This window comes from Panulirus ornatus, chromosome 59 (assembly GCF_036320965.1).
Source record: "Panulirus ornatus isolate Po-2019 chromosome 59, ASM3632096v1, whole genome shotgun sequence".
Lineage (NCBI taxonomy): Eukaryota > Metazoa > Arthropoda > Malacostraca > Decapoda > Palinuridae > Panulirus > Panulirus ornatus.
Genome location: NC_092282.1, coordinates 27,793,680 through 27,810,701, shown reverse-complemented (window position 1 = coordinate 27,810,701; position 17,022 = coordinate 27,793,680). Strand labels below are relative to the sequence as shown.

At 41.2% G+C, this 17,022-nt stretch overlaps 1 long non-coding RNA gene across 1 annotated transcript in view; it reads right to left on the bottom strand.

Annotated features, from left to right (window-relative positions):
• The window catches only part of LOC139767165 (uncharacterized), a 66,426-nt gene extending 50,231 nt beyond the window's left edge, over positions 1–16,195 (bottom strand). The window contains exons 1-2 of the long non-coding RNA XR_011717008.1: positions 16,128–16,195; positions 15,700–15,841 (exon numbers count right to left, since the gene is read on the bottom strand). This is a non-coding gene — a long non-coding RNA (uncharacterized lncRNA). The remainder of the gene's footprint in view (positions 1–15,699; positions 15,842–16,127) is intronic.
• Between the last annotated feature and the right edge of the window lie 827 nt (positions 16,196–17,022).

Below are 17,022 nucleotides of genomic sequence, written 5' to 3'. Positions count from 1 at the left end.
TGATCATTAACACCCGAAAGTGTTCAAAATACTTTTGGTTGGTGACAGTGTTGATGTTAACGTCCTAAGTTAATGTCCCTGTTATTTACGATAGATATTAGCAATATTGAGGTGGTGAACGTCGTCACGGTAACTTTCTAGTGCAGTAACGGACAAGTGAAGTGTACTTGAAACATTATAACTTTAAGTGAGACAAAATGTTTCAAGTTTACTAACATTAATTATCATTCTACTGACCCAGTCGCTCATGTAAGACAAGTGTCCTCGAGTGTCACCAGAGTGTCACTGCACTCCGGCCAGTTCCGATATATTCATAGTTTCTTTGTCTACTTGTTTGTTAGTAACTTTATATGTATGTTGTCGTTGTGTCTCTTAATCTTCTCGAACCAACGAAACACCTCAGCGTCATTCAATGTGAAAATTGATGTGGGTTACTCGTGGAAAATAAAATAGGTTTATCATTTTAGAAGTTTCCCATACGAGATGAAGTACAAAAGAAACTTTTATTTGTAATATTTATTGTTATTTTGTTAAAGATAGTTTTTTAAATAGTTATGATTTCTATGTTAACATTTATACATACGCATTAAGTTTTTATTTTTGAATATATAATCTAATTTATAAGTTATTGCATACAAAGTTTGCACTCTTTACTTATAAGAATAAATCATGAATAAATAACTATAGTTTTCACTTGGAATTACCAATTACAGCAAATAACAAATAGTTTTTGGTTATATGTATATACATATAATATCAACTTTATATCATAATGGTTATTGATTAGTTAAGGTAGTGTAGCTTACATGCACACGTACGTTCCTTTCACTTAAGGGCTTATTGGGGTTAAGACATACCAAGTTCACTCAACAAATCTATACCTCAGTAGTGTGAAACCTTACCTTTAATAATACTACAGTGGCACTATACATATACTGTGTGAATCCTCAGGCACCTTGCTAGGCCTAAGCTGAACATAGTCAAGATCCTAACTACCCAATCAACAGCATAATTTCCACTTTTGTAAAGACATTCTACTGTCATTATATCAGCTTTGCCTCACTTCAAATTACTCAAGGCCGAAACCAGTTTCCCACATTTGCCGTCCCATTATCCAGCATATTAAACATTCCTTCACAATCATCATTCTGTCTCTTCACCAGACCTCATCGTCACTCATCACCAGACTCATCGTCACTCATCACCAGACTCATCGTCACTCATCACCAGACTCATCGTCACTCATCACCAGGCTCATCATCACTCATCACCAGACTCATCGTCACTCATCACCAGACTCATCGTCACTCATCACCAGGCTCATCATCACTCATCACCAGACTCATCGTCACTCATCACCAGGCTCATCATCACTCATCACCAGACTCATCGTCACTCATCACCAGACTCATCGTCACTCATCACCAGACTCATCGTCACTCATCACCAGACTCATCGTCACTCATCACCAGGCTCATCATCACTCATCACCAGACTCATCGTCACTCATCACCAGGCTCATCATCACTCATCACCAGACTCATCGTCACTCATCACCAGACTCATCGTCACTCATCACCAGACTCATCGTCACTCATCACCAGGCTCATCATCACTCATCACCAGACTCATCGTCACTCATCACCAGGCTCATCATCACTCATCACCAGACTCATCGTCACTCATCACCAGACTCATCGTCACTCATCACCAGACTCATCGTCACTCATCACCAGACTCATCGTCACTCATCACCAGACTCATCGTCACTCATCACCAGACTCATCGTCACTCATCACCAGACTCATCGTCACTCATCACCAGACTCATCGTCACTCATCACCAGGCTCATCATCACTCATCACCAGACTCATCGTCACTCATCACCAGACTCATCGTCACTCATCACCAGGCTCATCATCACTCATCACCAGACTCATCGTCACTCATCACCAGGCTCATCATCACTCATCACCAGACTCATCGTCACTCATCACCAGACTCATCGTCACTCATCACCAGGCTCATCATCACTCATCACCAGACTCATCGTCACTCATCACCAGACTCATCGTCACTCATCACCAGACTCATCGTCACTCATCACCAGACTCATCGTCACTCATCACCAGACTCATCGTCACTCATCACCAGACTCATCGTCACTCATCACCAGACTCATCGTCACTCATCACCAGACTCATCGTCACTCATCACCAGACTCATCGTCACTCATCACCAGGCTCATCATCACTCATCACCAGACTCATCGTCACTCATCACCAGACTCATCGTCACTCATCACCAGACTCATCGTCACTCATCACCAGACTCATCGTCACTCATCACCAGGCTCATCATCACTCATCACCAGACTCATCGTCACTCATCACCAGGCTCATCATCACTCATCACCAGACTCATCGTCACTCATCACCAGACTCATCGTCACTCATCACCAGACTCATCGTCACTCATCACCAGACTCATCGTCACTCATCACCAGACTCATCGTCACTCATCACCAGGCTCATCATCACTCATCACCAGACTCATCGTCACTCATCACCAGACTCATCGTCACTCATCACCAGACTCATCGTCACTCATCACCAGGCTCATCATCACTCATCACCAGACTCATCGTCACTCATCACCAGACTCATCGTCACTCAGTATCACGTTTCTTGGAGGCTATTGCACAGGTAATTCCTCACTGTGTGGTCAGAGTAGCTTGGATTCTCATGTTTACCCATATACACATTATATACATACACGTCCACACACGCACACATACATATCTATACATTTCAACGTATACATATATTTTTTAACTCCATTTTTCCACCTCCAATTTGGTCTCCCACTTCTCCTCATTCCCTCCACCTCTGACACATATATCCTCCTTGTCAATCTTTCCTCACTCATTCTCTCCATGTGAACAAACCATTTCAAAACACCCTCTTCTGCTCTCTCAACCACACTCTTTTTATAACCAAACCTCTCTCTTACCCTTTCATTACTTACTCGATCAAACCACCTCACACCACATATTGTCCTCAAACAACTCATTTCCAGCACAGCCACCCTCCTCCGCACAACTCTATCCATAGCCCTCGCCTCACAACCATATAACATTGTTGGAGCCACTATTCCTTCAAACATACCCACTTTTGCTTTCCGAGATAATGTTCTGCCTTCCACACATTTTTCAACGCTCCCAGAACTTTCGCCCCCTCCCCCACCTTGTGACTCACTTCCGCTTCCATTTTTCCATCCGCTGCCAAATCCACTACTAGATATTTAAAACACTTCACTTCCTCCAGTTTTTCTCCATTCAAACTTACCTCCCAACTGACTTGTCCCTCAACCCTACTGTACCTAATAATTAACCTTGCTCTTACTCATATTTACTCTCAGCTTTCTTCTTTCACACACTTTACCACTCGTCATCAGCTTCTGCAGTTTCCCATCCGAATCAGCCACTAGCACTGTATCATCAGCGAACAACAACTGACTCACTTCCCAAGCTCTCTCATCCACAACAGACTGCATACTTGCCCCTCTTTCCAAAACTCTTCCATTCACCTCTCTAACAACCCCATCCATAAACAAATCAATCAACTATGGAGACATCACGCACCCCTGCCACAAACCAACATTCACTGAGAACCAATCACTTTCCTCTCTTCCTACTCGTACACATGCCTTACATCCCCGATAAAAACTTTTCACTGCTTCTAACAACTTGCCTCCCACACCATATATTCTTATTACTTTCCACAGAGCATCTTTATCAACTCTACCATATGCCTTCTCCAGATCCACAAATGCTACATACAAATCCATCTGCTTTTCTAAGTATTTCTCACATACATTCTTCAAAGCAAACACCTGATCCACACATCCTCTACCACTTCTGAAACCACACTGCTCTTCCCTAATCTGATGCTCTGTACATGCCTTCACCCTCTCAATCAATACCCTCCCATATAATTTACAAGGAATACTCAACAAACTTATACCTCTGTAATTTGAACACTCACTTTTATCCCCTTTGCCTTTGTACAATGGCACTATGCAAGCATTCCGCCAATCCTCAGGCACTTCACCATGAGCCATACAAACATTTAATAACCTTACCAACCAGTCAACAATACAGTCACCCCATTTTCTAATAAATTCCACTGCAATACCATCCAAACCCGCTGCCTTACCGGCTTTCATCTTATGCAAAGCTCTTACTACCTCTTCTCTGTTACCAAATCATTTTCCCTAACCCTCTCACTTGCACACCACCTCGACCAAAACACCCTATATCTGCCACTCTATCATCAGACACATTCAACAAACCTTCAAGATACTCACTCCATCTTCTCACATCACCACTACTTGTTATCACCTCCCCATTAGCTCCCTTCACTGATGTTCCCATTTGTTCCCTTGTTTTACGCACTTTATTTACCTCCTTCCAAAACATCTTTTTATTCTCCCTAAAATTTAATGATACTCTCTCACCTAAACTATCATTTGCCCTCTTTTTTACCTCTTGCACCTTTCTCTTGACCTCCTGCCTCTTTGATATGGGTAAAACTGAAAGTGGATGGAGAGAGATGGGTGATTATTGGTGCATATGCACCTGGCCATGAGAAGAAAGATCATGAGAGGCAAGTGTTTTGGGAGCAGCTGAGTGAGTGTGTTAGTACTTCTAATGCACGGGACCGGGTTATAGTGATGGGTGATTTGAATGCAAAGGTGAGTAATGTGGCAGTTGAGGTAATAATTGGTGTACATGGGGTGTTCAGTGCTGTAAATGGAAACGGTGAAGAGCTTGTAGATTTGTGTGCTGAAAAAGGACTGGTGATTGGGAATACCTGGTTTAAAAAGAGAGATATACATAAGTATACGTATGTAAGTAGGAGAGGTGGCCAGAGAGCGTTATTGGATTACGTGTTAATTGATAGGCGCGCGAAAGAGAGACTTTTGGATGTTAATGTGCTGAGAGGTGCAAATAGAGGGATGTCTGATCATTATCATGTGGAGGCGAAGGTAAAAATTTGTAGAGGTTTTCAGAAAAGAAGAGAGAATGTTGGGTGAAGAGAGTGGTGAGAGTAAGTGAGCTTGGGAAGGAGACTTGTGTGAGGAAGTATCAGGAAAGACTGAGTACAGAATGGAAAAAGGTGAGAACAAAGGACGTAACGGGAGTGGGGGAGGAATGGAATGTATTTAGGGAAGCAGTGATGGCTTGCGCAAATGATGCTTGTGGCATGAGAAGCGTGGGAGGTGGGCAGATTAGAAAGGGTAGTGAGTGGTGGGATGAAGAAGTAAGATTATTGGTGAAAGAGAAGATAGAGGCATTTGGACGATTTTTGTAGGGAAATAATGCAAATGACTGGGAGATGTATAAAAGAAATATATATATATATATATATATATATATATATATATATATATATATATATATATATATATATATATATATATATATATTCTTTATTATTTTATTATACTTTGTCGCTGTCTCCCGCGTTTGCGAGGTAGCGCAAGGAAACAGACGAAAGAAATGGCCCAACCCCCCCCCCATACACATGTATATACATACGTCCACACACGCAAATATACATACCTACACAGCTTTCCATGGTTTACCCCAGACGCTTCACATGCCTTGATTCAATCCACTGACAGCACGTCAACCCCGGTATACCACATCGATCCAATTCACTCTATTCCTTGCCCTCCTTTTAACCTCCTGCATGTTCAGGCCCCGATCACACAAAATCTTTTTCACTCCATCTTTCCACCTCCAATTTGGTCTCCCTCTTCTCCTCGTTCCCTCCACCTCCGACACATATATCCTCTTGGTCAATCTTTCCTCACTCATTCTCTCCATGTGCCCAAACCACTTCAAAACACCCTCTTCTGCTCTCTCAACCACGCTCTTTTTATTTCCACACATCTCTCTTACCCTTGCGTTACTCACTCGATCAAACCACCTCACACCACACATTGTCCTCAAACATCTCATTTCCAGCACATCCATCCTCCTGCGCACAACTCTATCCATAGCCCACGCCTCGCAACCATACAACCATATATATATATATATATATATATATATATATATATATATATATATATATATATATATATATATATATATATATTATCCCTGGGGATAGGGGAGAAAGAATACTTCCCACGTATTCCCTGCGTGTCGTAGAAGGCGACTAAAAGTGAAGGGAGCGGGGGGCTGGAAATCCTCCCCTCTCGTTTTTTTTTTAATTTTCCAAAAGAAGGAACAGAGAAGGAGGCCAGGTGAGGATATTCCCTCAAAGGCCCAGTCCTCTGTTCTTAACGCTACCTCGCTATTGCGGGAAATGGTGAATAGTATGAAAGAAAAAGAAAAAAGATATGTATATATATATATATATATATATATATATATATATATATTCTGATAATTCTGAGTGAGCGATCAATATCTTCCGTTACAATTCTGAGAGATCGATCAATATAATCCGTTACAATTCTGAGAGATCGATCAATATAATCCGTTACAATTCTGAGAGATCGATCAATATAATCCGTTACAATTCTGAGAGCGATCAATATAATCTCTTACAATTCTCGTTCTTATTTGACCACTGTGTCACGTGATTTGCCTTATCATTCCGAGGAGTGGACACAAAGAAGAAATTTTAGATATATAATTTGAAAAAAAAGGAAGTATTTTCTTGATTATATTTTCATCCCCCTGGATAGTGAGCCTACAAGAACTGTCTGGGACCAAAAATTTGATTGTCCTTCCTCTTCCAAGTATCAGTTACACCAGCGTGGAAGGAAGTGATAACTCCATTATATCATATTCACTTGTGCCTGTCGTACAGAGAAGCAAATGTACCACAAGTTGTGGTAAACATTTGGATAAACTTTATAACCCGTGTCGTAATTTCGTTATACTAAGGAAACTGTTAGTAACTGGGTTGCCATCCAATCGACAGGTACTTCAACTACACTTACCCAACCGTAAGGGAAAAGTTTAAATCTGTTGGTGACGTTGAATGCTATATAACATGAAGTGGAGTCTATAATTTCGTTCAGCGTTCGATGTATTTGCAAAACTCACTTTACCGTCACGTCATCTTCGAATATAGTCAAACATTTACATCAACATATTGAAGGACACCACTCAATGCTACACCTAAACTTAACATCTTGCTTTTAGTGAGAAATAAGCGAATCTTTATCAACTGAAAGAAACCGAAAATTACAGCAAACATTTGTCTGCGTAAGCAGTGCTCAAATAATCCTATGATTTATTTCGTTTACCCAGTGTACACCTGGGCTACAAATATGAATTAAATATAATTCACCTACATGGCTTATTAAATAAGCTATAATTGTTAACAGATAAAGAGTAAAGGGAGATACATGAAATGCATGAAATCTTGAGGATGGCGAGAGCTGGTATCTATAATGTTTGGGAGTGCGTCACAAGTAACAAGTGAGCTGGCAGTTACTCGCCCTCCCTACACACATAATGTCTTACAGAAACTTTACCCACAATTTCACCTACAAGACCCAGTTTTTTTCGTATGTGACGAACAGTGTGGTTATCGCAGTAACAGCGGGCGATGTCGACCATCCCCAGGTGGAGCAGATGCTTGAAAGGATCACGTCATGGCGACTGTCAGCCTTAGAGAAGCTGGTCATGGTGACGTTCCTCACCTGGGGCAGAGTGAGCTATGAAGAGGGCGGTGTGGCGGTGCACGAGACAGCGCAAGACCCAAACAGACAAGCTGACAGCCGGATCCAGATCAGCCAAGATGATGTTTGGTCTGTGTTCGCCTTAGACCGGGAGATATTAGTGAAGGGCGAGAGAATTCATCTGTACGCCGCCTTGAACGTCGGTCGAGAAGGCTGGTCCGTGTTGACGAGCGACTTCCACACGATGCTGCACGTGCTGCGGAACCATGGCATGTCGGCCGACCACCTGATGGGACTGGACACGTGCGACGCCTCGTGCGACCACCGCCAAGACAGCCTGGTCCCTCGGGCGTGGGCATCCTGCCGGCATCATCCGTATAACATGCCACACATGAAGCACATCATGAACTTGAGGAAACAAGTGACGAAGATGGTGACGCTTGTGCAGTCTCTCCTGCCCCAGAATCAGGAGGTAGGGCTCATGTGTCGGAGTCTCCACGTGCACTACATCATCGAGTACGACACCGAGGAGCGCAGCAACGGTTGCGGAGTGTGTCTTGCTGCCGGATTTAACATACAGGACCGAAAACATGTGGCGGTGGGTCGCAGATGTTCCAGTGACGTGCCCGTGTTACTGGTACATGACGTGGAGGACACGAGGGGGTTTCTCTCGGCCGTCACGCCGTTGCTGAGGGCCTGTCACCAAACCACAAGGAACTCCTTCCTCCGGAAATTTACCCACATAAACGCAATCAGCTGGGACGAGGCAGCGACCATTATCTCTGGAGCCATTTCGCTGAGGGACTTTGCGTTCCGTCGAGTGTGTCAGTTGCCGATCGGCTACCTGGAACAGCACGCCCCGCCCCAGCTCTGTACGACCGTACGAAACAGATACAACATTGTACCTTGGAGGAGCGTCTCTGAATTAAAGAGCTGACATGGTATGGCCCAAGTGTGCCATCGATGTGTGGTCATGATCATGCATTGTTATGATCATCGTTGAAGTAGTAGGGCATTACCTCCGTCTGGCATTTGAGAACTGTTCTCTTTGCCCCACATACATGACGGCAGGCTGCCCAAACATATCCAGCGTGACTGGAAGTAATGGTGGGGTAACGGGAGGCAACTTCTGGCATTTCAAATATAGTGAAAGCATCATAAAATACGGCACTGTTTAAGTTGGGTAAAGCAGTAGATTCTGATAATTAATTGTGAAACGAGTTTTAAACCTCAAACCATTATTGGTTTTATGACTGAAAATGTTCAGTGAACTAAACTGGCAAAGGATATACGAGAAAATAAGATTGGTTTTATTTTATAAGAAAAGGTTATCCTCCCCAAGTACACACACACACACACGTTTATGTGTAGACACACTGAAAATATGACAGTGTACTAGTAGAAAAAAACGTCCCTCTGAGAAGTACAAATATTATTGTTCGTCCAATATATATATATATATATATATATATATATATATATATATATATATATATATATATATAAGGGTGTGTTGAAATGGTTTGGTCACATGGAGAGAATGAGTGAGGAAAGATTGACAAAGAGGATATATGAGCCAGAGGTGGTGGGAATGAGGAGAAGTGGGAGACCAAATTGGAGGTGGAAATATGGCGTGAAAAAGATTTTGAGAGATCGGGGCCTGAACATGCAGGAGGGTGAGAGGCGTGCAAGGAATAGAGTGAATTGGAACGATGTGGTATACTGGGGTCGACGTGCTGCCAATGGATTGAACCAGGGCATGTGAAGCGTCTGGGGTAAACCATGGAAAGTTCTGTGGGGCCTGGATGTGGAAAGGGAGCTGTGGTTTCGGTGCATTATTACATGACAGTTAGAGACTGAATGTGAACGAATGTGGCCTTTGTTTTTTTCCTAGCGCTACCTCGCGCACTTTTGGGGGGAGGGGGTGATTATTTTCATGTGTTGCGGGGTGGCGATGGGAATGAATAAAGGCAGACTATGAATTATGTGCATGTGTATATATGGATATGTCTGTGTATATATATGTATACGTTGAGATGTATAGGTGTGTATATTTGCGTGTGTGGATGTGTATGTATATACATGTGTATGTGGGAGGGTAGGGCCATTCTTTCGTCTGTTTCCTTGCGCTACCTCGCTAACGCGGGAGACAGCGACAAAGCAAAATAAATAAAATATATATATATATTGTTACGAACATGTTTGTGTGTCCACATGTTCGTCTACATATGTATGTGAGTGTGTCTTTGTGGTTATGGTGTAAAAGTGTTATTTTAGGAGAGGACGACTGAGGGGAGAAACAGGACCCCCTTTGGGCCTGCTGCGTTCCCACGGCTCAGGAGAACCAGATGGCCACGCCGGGCCATCAATCCAGTCCACCTCGACACTGGGACCTTTCATCCGAGGCATCAGGTCAAGTTGGGGTCAGCCTACGGCCCCTGTACAGCGTCGCTGTCACGACAAGAGGAGGTGGAGCCTTAAGCACAATGTTTCACGAACTTGGGATCCTTCAGCCAGTCAGCTGTTTCACGGATAATCCCTTCTCCAATCACCGCCGGACCTGTGGCCCTCCAGCAAAGTAGGAGTGGCACATGAGAGCCACCCTCCTCCAATCACAACTGGGCCTTAGACCCATAGCCAATCAAGGGTGGCATCATAGGGTAACAGGGCGGACGCAAGTCGTTCCCGTTTGTAATAAAAACCTCTGACACCCGCTGAGCCTCGATTCCTTCTCCAGCCCAGCGAGGTAAGTGGTTTTCCCTCTGCCCGTTACCCGAGTGAAGTGCCCGTTACCCAAGTGAAGTGCCCGTTACCCGAGTGAAGTGCCCGTTACCCGAGTGAAGTGCCCGTTACCCGAGTGAAGTGCCCGCTACCCGAGTGAAGTGCCCGTCACTCGAGTGAAGTGCCCGTTACCCAAGTGAAGCGCGCGCTATAGACTCTACCATTCATAAATTTCGAGTGTATTGTAACTTGTCATAGAAGTGCCTAACAACTTTGTATCTTGAATCATGTTCTTGAAGATAAATAGTCATAAAGGAAAGAGATCTGGCTTGAAATCTTATCTGGAATGTTAACTCATGTTCAATGTTAAATTCATGTTCAATGTTAAACTCATGTTAAGTGTTAACGTAAAAGAAAGTAATTCTGATGTTGGTGTTTGTTTCAATCCCATGACTTTAATTAAGATAGTGTTACATTGTGTTGTGAAACATAACAAATCTAACGTCCTTGCAAGACGAGGATCAGTATAGTATTTGTAACATATTTATATGTTACTGGCGACCTTGCTAGAATAACTCCTGAGTTCGTAATATATATATATATATATATATATATATATATATATCCTTCAAACTATTCGCCATTTCCCACATTAGCGAGGTAGCGTTAAGAACAGAGGACTGGGCCTTTGAGGGAATATCCTCACTTGGCCCCCTATCTCTGTTCCTTCTTTTGGAAAATAAAAAAAAGAGAGGAGGATTTCCAGCCCCCCCGCTCCCTATATATATATATATATATATATATATATATATATATACAACGCGGAGTTATATGAATACAGTCAGGTTCGGTAAAACGCTATCAGCTGGCTGTGTTCTGTTCGGAAACAACCGATAGACCCCATTGCTCACCATTGTGAGACGAAGGGTATTCGAGTACTTAGTATTTCGAATAGTTGTTTCCTATTATACAGTCTCTTAGCCTAGCGGTTAGCATGCCTGCCTCTTGCACAAGGGGTCCCAGGTTCGATCCTGGCTGTTGGAGGTTTGTATGTTCTATGAAGGTGCGCGTTCATATACACTTTATTCGTATTCATATAACTCCGCGTAGTACAGTCAGGTTCGGTAAAACGCTATCAGCTGGCTATGTGTTCTGTTCGGAAACAACCGATAGACCCCGTTGCTCACCATTGTGAGACGAAGGGTATTCGAGTACTTAGTATTTCGAATAGTTGTTTCCTATTATACAATCCCTTAGCCTGGCGGTTAGCATGCCTGCCTCTTGCACAAGGGGTCCCAGGTTCGATCCTGGCCGTTGGAGGTTTGTATATATATATATATATATATATTCTTCTTTTCTTTTAAACTATTTGCCATTTCCCGCGTTAGCGAGGTAGCGTTAAGAACAGAGGACTGGGCCTTTTTTGGAATATCCTCACCTGGCCCCCTCTGTTCCTTCTTTTGGAAAATTAAAAAAAAAAAAAATGAGAGGGGAGGATTTCCAGCCCCCCGCTCCCTCCCCTTTTAGTCGCCTTCTACGACACGCAGGGAATACGTGGCAAGTATTCTTAATCCCCTATCCCCAGGGATATATATATATATATATATATATATATATATATATTGGAAAGGATTACACTTTTACGCATGATCAAGATATTGCTATGAGTCCACGGGGAAAATGAAACACGATAAGTTCCCAAGTGCACTTTCGTGTAATAATCACATCATCAGGGGAGACACAAGAGAGAAATATAAGTCAATTGATATACATCGAAGAGACGAAGCTAGGACGCCATTTGGTAAACATGCGGTTTACCAATTGGCGTCCTAGCTTCGTCTCTTCGTTGTATATCTTGTGTTTCCCCAGATGATGTGATTATTACACGAAAGTGCACTTGGGAACTTATCGTGTTTCATTTTCCCCGTGGACTCTTAAGAATATATCAAAGAACTGTGAAACGGAGCAATTCTGACCTGTTTTCATATTACACATACCTATTCACCAAAACCTTGAAAAACTTCTTATCTGCTGAATGTGAAAATATTGTAATAAATTATACTGCCATTGATATATTATGCAATAAACAGTTCACCAAAGTTACTCCATTCAGAAAACTTAAAGCACCCGATATAATTCCTGTCATATCTAAATTACATGTTCAGCCCTTGCAAATATTCGTCCTAGTTTTTTTTTTTTTAATATAGTACTTTCAACTGTACCATACACGATAAGAAATTTCAATTTCGTCAATCATTTCTAATCCTTTACCATCCCATTGCAACAATACTAAAATCATCCTTCATATGATCTCTTACCTATTCATACAACATATGGCTTCACAACAGTCATGCAAACTTCTAGCACAGAAACTTTTTCCATTCCCCTTTCTTAAATCTAGCCACTTCCACATTTCCAACTCTTCCCATTATTTACTCTCCCAGTGTAATAACAGCTTTCAAAAGTTTTCGATGTACTATACAGTCAAGACTTCCCCCACATAATTTACAAGGTATTTGCCCATTTTTATACCACCAACCTCCTAGCAGTGTCCGCTGGGGTATCGGCAGGGTTAGTACGAGGCCAAACCATCATTCTTACTTATTTTGCCTAAAAAGGCGTTTCTTTTCGCCTCACCCCTAAATCTGAACTGCTGACATACAGTATCTAAGTAGGAATTGCAACTCAGCAACAAAAATGTTGATGCAGAGCGATACTTAGTATGTTTTAGTTTACCTTTCTGACCCAAGAGTAAACCATGTAATCATGAGTCAATTTGTTTCACTTTTCGAAACGCCTAAAAAAAAAAAAAGGCTGCAATCCAGACGCAGGCCTCTTTAGTTTTATAATTTCCTTAAGGTAAAATATATATAATGGAACAGGCTAACTAACCGAAATCAGGCATATATTGCACCATGCATCTTATAACATCCTGTTTAGACTGCAAAATGATGAATTCTTTGCCAAAGATGAGCAATGCCGTTTTCTGGACGTGTATTACTTGGATTATACTTAGAATGTACACCTGCTGAGCCAGTCATTATCAGGGCCTTGAGTCCACGCCCACTAACGCACCTGCATATTAAAGATCAGAACGTATTTAAGCCGATTGCATATACAACTAAACTCCATACTCGTACGGTTGAAACATGTTAAATGAAATCTCAAATCGCCCTCTATTACAAATTTGGAACAGCATGTTATCCCTGACGTTAATGAATATTTCACCTTTCATCTGTGTACATAATCAATATATGATACACAAGTGTACAGTGAAACAGGTCAAATGAAAATATATACATATCACGTTTTCCATACCTTTACTGATGGTTTACGCAGTTTAAGCCACGTTAACTACTCATATAGGGCATTTACTATGAAAATCACGAGCAAGTTTACGCACGTAGATCAGTTAATATAGATACCTCTCTACCAACAAGAGCGAAGGTCTAAATGAAGCCTTAAAACATAATGGTTACAATTATGTTACACTACCTTACTGGGTAATCCATGAGGGTAGCTCTGCCTTTAGTTAAAATAACCCTTGTGTATGCAACGTACTATACACTCTTACATAATATTTTCGTATTTCTTAATTTCTTAACCATTCTACCACTTTTGGAAAGTTGGATCATCGGGCACATAACCCTTCTCCAACCTTCCTTACACACCTGAACATGTTAAACAGCTTCACCAGCATCTCGTTAACCACTTCATTCATACCAAATTTTACATTCGGCGAGCCCATTTAAGACTCGAATTAAAGCAGTTTTGGGAAATGGCTCCATGTTTTTAGTGTCTTATAAACTCTCCTAATTCCAGATATGCCAGAGGACCTATTCTCTGCACTAAATGATATCAAGGCAATATTATTTGAATAATACAGTAGCGTGTAATATTACAATTGTAAAGAATCAACATGACTTATAAATACCATCTACTTCACCAGCATTCGAGATTCATTCTCAATACTTGTCAAAATATACAGATCGTACTCGTGAAAAGGCCAAGTTAACAAAGCTTATGAAGACAAAAAAAAAAAAAATGCAGTAGTAAACGAATAAAAATAATGGTGTATCTCTCATTTCGGCCATTAAGTGCATTTATGTTTCCAAGTGTTCATTTGATATGTTACAAGAGTATTACCTACTTTGACACAAGAAATGCGTAACCCTTATTTCCTTACCTAATAATATTCCTCAATTGTTGTTATCGTCTGTAATTGCTAGTCTGTAAACACAGCTTTAGCACAAAATCTCGGTCAATATTCGAAACCTGAGCAATGCGGAGTTATACTTCACAATTACCTGTTTAGATACATTATCTTGCACAAGAGCAATGTCTTATGTAAATATTCCACCAATATATCTTTTTACAAGCCATATTACGCAGCAATAAACAAAGTCCACACGAGATATACGCTAAAATGTTAGGAAATGGGTACATTGGAAACCATCTGATCCAAGTGGAGAATGCGGTACCAAATTGTTCAAAGATATCAATCCTCGTGATCATGGAGGAAAATCTTCATTGTAATCATGGGTTCAGGTATATCATACTACCCATGTACCACACGAAACCAAAGTAATCTAATTCAGGAGTTACATTAAAATACAAAAATTGAGAATGATTCATAGCATTTATCATTGTCTGGTCAAGTTACCGCAAACAAAAACTTTAAAGGAATTCATCCAAATGGACAACAGTGCTAGGAGGGTTACCATACCTCATACGAGAAGACATTATCATTTTCCCTGATCTTCAAAGCCCTGTGAAGGCTAGAAGATGAGAATGCAAATTAAAAACTTTCCTACCTCAATGTTTTTCATTTTGACAATAAAGTGATTACCAAATTTTCAACAAAATTCAAACATTTCATCGTTTACCAAGACTTGTCGTCCTCACTAAACCCTGTTCCCTGCACAGTAAAACCTCTGGTAACAACAATGGCTCTGAACTGCTATTACCTCTCAAGACCACGATCTGCCATGCTTGCAATAATGTCTAAGAGGTTTTCCAGTATGATATGGAACACAATGAACAATATTAAGGCATTAATGGTGTTATCAGGATACGTGAGCATGTCGAAAAACTGATACACCATCACCAAAACCGATGACAAAACGTAGATCCTAAATTTACATAATCTGAAAAACGTTCAATGAACCAAAATATCAAATATAGATGGCAAAAAGAAGTCTACACCCTATGCCTCGCCATTACTATGGTGGTGAAACAATAATCAAGTTAAATCCACAATAAACTTACCATTTCTGAATATCTTTATGGTTATGTTGTGTACATCTGCCTCAGTGCTGGCTAGGTTAGGTTCATCCTGTCACTTTGCTGATGAAGAACACAGAAGCCATGATGGTAACACATGAAAATGTTCTGTACTGATCCTTACAACCTGGAAACGACACATTATCATACAAAACTGTATCCAGACCATCATTACGAATAACGTTACTACACTACCATTTCACGAAATTGCAGTTACTCAAATTTCAGTATATACTCTCCAGCACAGTATTCAAATCATATAAATGGGCATACAACATTTTTAAAACAAATTAAACTCTCTACCTACACTCCCTGACATCTGAATAATTCAATGAACGGAAACCATCCCTAATAAGCTAAAATTCATATTACCAAGTTTTCATCAAATAAACTTTCAACCAGTGCGAGCTTACCGGTAACAGGTTCACCATGGCGGCCGGACGACAAATAGCCGAAAGTGGGCGAAGATGGCGGCCCAAAGCGCCACCCACTCACCGCTGCCAGACGTACAGAATTCATAAGTTGAGCTAAGCATACAAATGCACGATCATAAAAGGATATACGTCACCATAATTGATAATTCTCATGCTTGAAAATCGTGATGCATAATCTTAGTTTAAGAAATTCATCCCAAAAGGTTTAAAATAAATATTTCTCAATAACGGTGTATACTCAAGTGGACAATGATGAGTAAGAGTTGAGCAATCCGACTAGGTTTTTGAATGACCGTAAACAATTCAGTTGTGCTTTCATGTAGCATAACCTTCACCCAGTTCATTTATCTATGTATCAACTGCTTTTCGACGAAATCATAAAAGACTACCAATAAAAATCGACATTCCATCCGCGTATCGCAATTTTCCTTTTATATTAATGCAATTCCTGCTATTATATCCAGCCACGATCAAACTATCTTGTATGGCAGTCAATGTTCCTGCTATTATATCCAGCCACGATCAAACCATCTTGTGTGGCAGTCAGTGGACCAACCTGACCATCAACAAGAAATACAAGCTAGAAGTGGCGGACTGGCCGACCTCGTACCGCAAAAGCCATACACAAACAAAAGCTTTCCACCCGTATGCCAACAGGTTAAACAGACATCAACAATAGAACAATTACTGCTAAAATGCAGGAGATATGAATAATATAGAAGAAAATTTTGAAATTACCACATCAACCAAAACATTTCCTTAAACATTATTAATGTCCTCCGGGATAACCCGAGTACTATTAACAAACTGATGGTCTTTCTCAGAGAAACAATCAATCATGATGATGTAAGGTAGTTCGTGTGTTCTCCAGTGT